This window comes from Microtus pennsylvanicus, assembly GCF_037038515.1.
Source record: "Microtus pennsylvanicus isolate mMicPen1 chromosome Y unlocalized genomic scaffold, mMicPen1.hap1 SUPER_Y_unloc_2, whole genome shotgun sequence".
NCBI lineage: Eukaryota > Metazoa > Chordata > Mammalia > Rodentia > Cricetidae > Microtus > Microtus pennsylvanicus.
In genome coordinates, this window is record NW_027460880.1 from 1,469,688 (window position 1) to 1,478,510 (window position 8,823).

Genomic DNA, 8,823 nt, shown 5'->3' on the forward strand with positions numbered 1-8,823 from the left:
AGAAAGTCTCCCGCCATGATGAAGATGCCTCTTAGTATGAGTTGCATGTCACATCTCCAGAAGAAGAATGGTCCATCGCTCCAGAAGCAAAAACTTAGTAAGCCTTTTGAGGCCCTGGAGAATATTGTTGGCCGCAGAATTTCTCATGGCTGGAAGGAAGCCAATGAACCAGTCACCCATTGGAAAGCCATCATTCTAGATCAACTGCCAACATATCCCTCTCTCTATTTGTTGAAATATGATGGGATTGATTGTGTCTATGGCTTGGAGCTTCATAGTGATGAAAGGATTTTAAACCTGAAGATCCTTCCTTATAAAGTGCCATTTCCTCAGGTGACAGACACTCATCTCTCAAACACCTTAGTTGGCAGAGCAGTGAAACATACATTCATGGGCACAAATGGCTCTAAGAATGACTGGAACGGGATGGTCCTAGAAGAGGTGCCAATCATGAAGACCTGGTTTTATATTACCTACAAGAAAGATCCGGTCTTGTACATTTACCACCTCCTGGATGACTACCTGGAAGGCAACCTCCACATCATGCCAGGCTCTAAGGAAGGGTGGAGTGGCGTGGTCCCAGATGAGGTGCAGACCATAACGACTTGTTTCTACATTGTCAACGAGAATGATCCGGTCTTGTACCTTTACCACCATCATGATGATTCCATTGAAGGCAACCTCCACATCACGCCTGGATGTCCTCCAGTAGAGGTGACTTTGGAATTAGGCAGGGATTCCTTGGAGGTCAAAAGAGTGCAGTACAACAAAAAAGATGGAACCCAAGAGATAGGTAAAATTATTTGCCAAGTTCCCAACAAACCTTCTGTGTATTTCATCAAGTTTGATAATGACTTCCATATCTATGTCTATGATTTGGTGAAGATCTGTTAAAGTGAAATTCTCAAATTTTGAGGGGCAGACTTAATGTTCTTTTTGGGAATGTGTTTTTTCAGAGATACCTCAGGTCTTCTATGAATCCTGGTATCTTTTCCAATGGATTATTCTTTCTCAAAGAATAAAAATTTGTTAACATGTTGTGTTATTTGGTCAATGATGGATTGTGTTTGGTGGATGGGGCATCACAGAAATACATGCCTCAAAACAAAGCAGGATTTATGGTCTTTTCCTTTTGGACAGTAAAGGACTGGGGATGCGTGGTGTGGTAAAGGACAAGATGGCTGTCAAGGAAGCAGTGGAGAGGGGACAATAAGTTGTATGATCTCGGGGCGGTATGAAGCTTGAGGGAAAACCATGTCAAATGGAAAGATGTGACCGATATCAGCGTGAGGTATTGGGACTTAAGAGGATAAAGAGTAGATTAATCAGGAAGGGACACAAATGTATACTCAAAATCAGAGAAAATTAGGTTTCATTTGATGAAAGGTTTAATTCGTACTGGCTGTAAGTCAAAGGATGTTTGATCTCCACGAGAGCATGTTGCTTAGTGAAAAGTGTCTCCGCTCAGTTGCTCTTCTCCAGTAAGTTGGATATCAAGCTACCTACTTAGTTTTCCCAGAATTCTGTCTGCCACCTACTTTGTCATGCCTGGATTCGGTATGCCTTGAACTCTCATAGGTCTTATCCATGCCATCCAACCCTTGTCAGTTCATTTAAATAATTGCCCTGCCATATCTGGAAAACAGTGTTCCCTTTCATTGATCATGTTCTGTAGTACTTGGGCTATAAAACTCATGAACACACTCACCCACACACAGGATAAACATGTACATATGATGCCCACTAGTGTGTGACATGCACACATATGATGAATGCACCGAAGTCCATAATATCAGTAAAGTAGGGAATCCATGATGCTAGGTGGAGTCTGGCAAAGACCCCACACACCCATCAAACCGCCAAATACCAGTATGGTACTGATGTCTGACTCCCATCCTGTAAGGAACGTGCCATCCTTTAACTGGGCTATTTTTGGTTCCTTCATCTTCACAAACTTGGTTAAAATGTTAGAGTTGTCAAACTGGGAGTTAGGGTCCAGCATGTAGATCAGCTGTCCCAGGTCAGGTGATTTGGCTACAATTTGGGTGAGAAATTGTACCAGGGAATTCTGGTACACCCTCTCCTCTTCTTCTCCCTGTCCTCATCATCACTCTTGTGGGTGGGCCTGGAGCACAAAGAAGGTAAAATGGAATAAGCCTCCTCCTTAGTGGAAAACCTTGTCAATCCTTAATTTGACCTGACTCTCTGAGGGAATGCAGCACATTTTTTCCTACTAGGTCTCCTCATTCATTTGTTCACTCATTTTTCCAATGAATGATTGAATTCATCCATTCTTCCTTGTCTCTCTCTCTTCTTTCTTCCCTTCTTCCATTTCCCCCTTGATTGTAGAAATTTGAGCAGCAGGGCTGCATCCCCATGGGGCCGCCTTGTAAGGTTATGCTCCGAAATAACAACAAAAAACTATTCATTTAAACACTGCCTGCCCCATTATTTTCAGTCTCTTAACCCATGTCTAATAATGTATGTTGCAGCACGAGGTGCGCTTAGAAGGAAAGATTTAGCATGTCTGACCTGGTGGCTGGCTGTATCGCCATCTGCCTCAGAGTGCAGAGCTACCATTTCTGCCCATGGCAGAGGTGCATGGCATCTCTAAGCTCAATTCCTATTCCTCCCAGCATTCTCTTATCTTTATTCCACCCACCTATGTTCTAACCTTTCAGGCCAAACAGTTTCTTTATTTAATTAAGCAATGACCTATACTCCATCATTACTCCTATTTCTGTTTAAACAAGAACGGAATCTTTAACTTTAACATAGCAAAATTACATAGAACAAAACAGTTATCAAGCAAGAATTACAGTTACAATATTTATATCTATTTTATCTTTTATCATAAGAATGGAAAACTATAACTATCTATCTATTCCTCAACTCCATCAGAGACTCCAGAATAATACAGTATTACCTAAGCAAACAAAAAGTAAGCCATTTTCAAACTTTAGAAATGACAGAGACATCTCGCTGCCTGGACGGTCACCCAAAGTTCCTCTGTACCGTTGGTGTTTCCATCCTCAGCCTACAGGCCCATAGTTTCCAGCAGACATTTCCATGCAGCAGGAAATTTCAAAGGCAGTCACTATCTGCTTGTCTGGAAGAATGTTTTGCTGACCCTTTCCTGAATCAGGAACACGAAAAGATCATCTCACCTTTAGGCAAGTTCAGTAGTCCTCTCTCTGAGTGTTTTCTGTGTACAGTTTATGCAACAATCCAGGCAAGAGCAGTTTCTTCCCCAAATGGCTATCAAACTCCATAAGGATCCTCTGTGATGCCCATCTTCTTCCTGAAGTAGATATGTGCTGCCAAGTGTAGAGTGTCTCACTGTCATGAAAAACCCTAAGGTACTAAAACATTAAATAGCCTATTTTGTAGTCTAGAGAGATATGAATAATGCCTATCTAACTGAAATATATATATCTATGTAGCTAGAAAATCTAACTAACATGACTACAAACTTGACTATTATTAATGATTATCCATTAATAACCTATATACATTATATTTTTAAATGAACTACACAATCACAATACCTTAATTAAGATCAAAAATGCATATACATATAACAAAATTGACCTAAAATCTCTATCAGTAAAGCAAAATCTATACTAATGCAAATATTCATATCTATATCACATCCCACTTTAAATGTAAAAGAACGTTTATAAGCCATATTTGGGAACGTGGGTGCAGTTTCTTCTCTCCAAAATGCTTCCTGTTGAATGGTGGCATCATTATTGATTTTTCTCAGTTGGCAGTTGAGCGAAGCAATATTTTAAAGGTGTTCACAGCAACCTTTAAGTAGGGCGTGGTCCATCCTACCATATTAGGATAGAGGCATCCACAGACTATCACCCTCTGTGAAAACAAAATAGAAACTCCTTTCCAAAGCATCATGTCCTTAGATCCAAATTTCAAAGTCAAGGCATTTTCAAAATATCTATGTTGGATTATTTCAGCAGCTTTTATAAAGAAACATCTTTTAGCAGCTATTGCTACTGCCTCAAAATTCAAATGAATCAAAAAGAGCATAATAGCATACAATATCAAAATTCGCTGTGAATTTTCCATCTTTGTGCGCTTCAATTTAACCTCTATTTTGTTTATTTTTCCTTTTTATTTTTTGCCTTTTGAGACAGGTTCTCTGTATCTTTGACCTGGAATAACTCTGTATACCTGTCTGTCCTTGAAGTCTCAGAGATCTGCCTCTCTCTGCCTTTCAGGCATTGGGATTAAAGGTGTATGCTACTACACATTGAACTCACAAAGATCTGTTAGTCTCTGCCTTCAAGGCACTGGGATTAAAGGCGTGTGCTACCTCACCTTGAAGGTACAGAGGTCAATCTCCCTCTGCCTCCCATGTGTTGGGTTTACAGGTGTGTACTACCACACCCAACAACTCGCTTCCTTTTTTTAACTTTAAGAACTTCAAATTTTAGCCTGCACATATTTTTAACACACTGTAAATCATTTAAAAATTTTCTTTGTCTTTGAATCTCTCTTTACTCTATTTCTCTCTCTGTTTTTCTGACCACATGAGTCTTTCATTTACCAAGCAATCTCAGTAGGACTAAAGCCGTGGCTTTGCGGGCCAGATGTAGCCCATTTCTCAGCTTTCTGCCATTCCAACCTTGTGGCTGAGGTACCGAACAGAGCCGCATTCAGTGCCACAAGTCTACAGTGTTTCAAGGTCCTTGCCATCAAAGAGGCTGCAACAGACAACACTCAAGCCCTCTTTCTGTAGCTGGCCCTCCTTTCTCAAACAGTCAGAGTTTGCCCAGGCAGGATGGCCCAGAAAGCCGGCATTTTAAAACAACACAGTTTTTTTTCCTGCTACTGCTGAAAACATACAAGCATCCAGTTGGCTTTTATCAACACCATTTAAATATTTTGTGGCAGGACCTCTTAAGGGCTGCAGGGTTTTGCAGCTGAAGCTGAGTCAGCAAGCCTCTTTTAGATGAGAGCCCTTGCTTTCTTCTAGCAAGCAGAGCAGACTGAGAAATCGCTGCTACCAAGAAAACATGCTTTACTCTTTCCAAAGTTTTCTCAGGCTTTCAGTGGATTCAGTTGTCCACAAGGCTGCAAGCCATTCTGTAGTTATTTGAGCAGCGAGGCTGTGTCCCCAGCACCATGGCCGCAGGAAGGTTATGCCTGAAATAAATACACAAAAACTGTATTCTTTTAAACACTGCTGGCCCATTACATTCAGCATTTTAACCCATTTCTAATAATCAGTGTAGTATAACGAGGTGCACTTACCAGGAAAAATTCAGCATGTCTGACATGGTGGCTGGCTGCATCGACATCTGCCTCAGAGAGCAGAGCTATGGCATCTGCCGGGGAGAGGGGAGCATGGCTTCTCTGAGCTCACTACCTCTTCCTCCTGGCATTCTATTTTGTTTACTCCACCTACCTATGTTCTAACCTATCAGGTGAAGCAGATTCTTTCTTTAATTAATCAAGAAACTTCTTCTGTCACTTTATCCTTTCAACAGCTTGCCCATAGAAATATCCCATGTGTCTTCTGTTGTATAATCTTTCATTTGTAAAGAACTTGCACTCTCAGGGGAGGATTTTTCTGACATCCCTGTGGATGGAGATCATATGAGGAAGATCAGATGAGCAACCATGACAACTCTAATGCTGTAGAGTTAGGTGGACCAGAGATTGATGGCTGACATTCCTGTGCTATGCATCAGATGCCCCTGAACTCTGGCCCTGTTGACAGACAGGCAGACATCAAGTTGGTCACACATACTTAACTCATTCGGGTTCACAGATACTGTAAATGGAGTTTTAATTCTTCTCCTAAACTAATAAAAAAACCAAGATTAGGAGAAGAGAAGAGCCTGAAGTAAGGCCTCAAAATGGGTCATTTTGCAAAGGAAAGGTTACCTGCCTCCATGTATGCTGTCTCCCTTTCTTAGTCAAATCCATCCTTCCAGTGTCTAGCTAACAGCTAACCATAGGATTGAACCCAACTGCCTTTGATTTCTGAAATAAGTGCTGTCCCCTTAAGGTCTCATAACAGCACAGGAAGGTTTGTAAGACTGTCCCAGCAACAATTTAAAGCAATTCTAGGACACCAAAGATGCAGCAAATTTGGTTAATTGGTAATATAGATCGTTCTGATGGGACAAAATAATTTAGAATTAAAAAAAAAAACAGATTGGTGTACTCACGATGAATTTATGTGATATGGCACACACAGGCTTCTGGTTCTGAATACTTCATGCTCGGTGGGTTTTGGAGATTGTCGTGACCCTGAACCTAGCTGGAGGCTTTGGGGCCTTGAAAGGACAAGACTTAATATTTCAGGACATCCTTGTACTTGGTGCCCACTGTTTACTGATTTCCTCACAGAAATGAGCAGCCATCGACTCCTGCTGCCATGCCTTCCCCACATGAACAGAGAGAAGACCCTATACACACAGGTCGCTTGTATCACATGTGAAGGCATAAGTCACAAAGAAAATCCCACAGCAGTTTAGAATTGTGATTAATTGAATGATTAGTTCTTGAAAGGGGAAAAACTTAGAGATCACAATCCCTTACAAAAGCCCTCTGCAGGATCAGAAAAGGAGCCTAGTAGCCGGAAGGGAAGCTCAAGCAAGAGATCAAGCTGAAGGTAGAAGTTGCTTTTTAAAAGACAGAGAGACCACAACTCAATGGGCTGGTATCTCAGTGGCTATTCAGGAAACATCACAGAGAAAGGATCTGCTTCATGCATGAGAGTCACCGATGATTTCCCTTTAAGAAAAAAACCAATCAAAACTCCCAATAACATCATCAGCATTCAACAACATGTCTATGATTTCTTTGCCTTGCCTTTGATTGTGCAGTAAATGATGCTGATAGTTAATCTGTGCAATTAATGCAAATTTCCTTGTAACTGACTAGACAGAATTGACAGGTTATCTTAAACACAGCAGGGAGTCACTCTACGATGGAACTGGTTCATCATCACCTGTGTGACAGTGACATAATTAAGATCTTATCTTTGTCTATGAATCTCATTATGTTCAACATGATATGTTGTCATACAGATTTCTTAGGGTTTTGTCCCACTGGTGGTTTCCTTGGTATGCTTACATAATTTTTGCCAGATCCAATCAGTTTTGCCATGCACTCTCAGCTCCACGTCATTGTGTTCCCCTTATGTTCCAGTCCAGGCATTTTAGACCTCTTGTAACTGTTGTAAGAGTATCTCATGTTCCACCTAAAAGATTTAGGGTTTTATTTAGGCTGGGTTTTATCTTCCATCACTGAGTTCATTGACTTTCCTTGGGCGTAATTCCTGGGACACTGAGCCTAACTCCTGGGGGATTCCTCCAGTTATTTCTCCTTTCTAAGATAGTTTACACTCTCACTATTACTGTGAGAGTGTTTCTGTAGCAAATATTCTTCTCAAGATGAGAAGAAACTTCAATGTTACAATCCATTTGTTATTGTGATTTAAATACACACACACAAACACACACAAGTTAATGCACATACACTGATGATATCTCAATTTATGGGGCCATTATGGGGATGTCAAGATCGATATCTCTTGAGTGGTTCTCAGAAGGCCATAGGGTGACCCTCTCTAGGTACTTAAGCAGGGAGGAGAAGTTGACCGCACTGTGACATGTCCCTAGGAACTATGTGTGCCTTGTCCCATAGTCAGACTGATGACTGACTATCTTGAAAACCACCATGGAACTTTTGTTTGGCAAATGATGGAGATCAAGTCAGGGTCAAAATCAGAAAACTAGATGGAGCTTCCAAGCTCCAGTGGAAGAGCAGATGGATGGAGAAGAAGAGCAAGGATGTCAGGAATATAAGGGCTTGGTCCACACTATGAGACACTGTGCCTGAACTAAGCGATTTCAACTAATCCAGTGACCTGGGAATGAAAGAACATGGGATCAAACTGTAAGCTCTGAATGTGGCTGACTATTGGGGCAGACGGAGAAGCCAAAGATAATGGCACTTGCAATTGTCTGCATATCATACACTGGCTTTTTGTGATCATATTTTTTGTGGATGCATACCTTGCTAAATCTGGATGGATGAAGGGTGGGCTTGGACTTCCCACAGCTCAAAGTACCCTGCCCTCTATTTGGACTGGTGTTTGAGTGGAGAGGTTTATTTGCGGAGCAAGAAGAATGTGGGAGGAGGAAGAGAAGTGGAAAGTTTGATAATTGTTATTATGAAGTAATGGAAAAATCAATAGAAAATAACCAATGAAGACATTGGAATTAGGAAAAAAAACATTCATGTGAGTTGTTGACTCAGACCAAAAATTATTTTACAGAAAAAAAAAAACACATAAAGAGGTTGAGTTACTTGGAATATATGACTCAAGTAATTGGGAAGAAGATTGGGGTTTTTATTTTGGGTCTTCATGGGGCTGTATGAGCAGCATTTTAGGACCTGTATGCTGGATATTTCTGGGGGTTAGTAGGGAAGAAACCTGGCTAGGAGGAGTTTTATGACATAATTAGAGCCTTGATGATGTCACAAAGCTTTGGTTGGGCGTGGCAACTCTGTTCCACATGAAGCACTGGTCTTCTGTGAAGGTGGGCTTACTATCTTCATGGTGGCTGAGGAGGTCAGTTCAGCTCTTGGGCTCCACAACTGTTCAACCGAATTTCCAGAAGTTGGAATCTAGAGAGCCAAGATATTTTCTTTTGGTAAATATGTTTAGGAAGCAACTAGGACCTCTGTAGTCAAAGAAAGGTTTCTTTCAAATCTGCTCTGGGTCCAAAATTTATGTCGTTAACAGCTCCTATATTTGATAGCTGGGGGACGGTTAATGTCAGG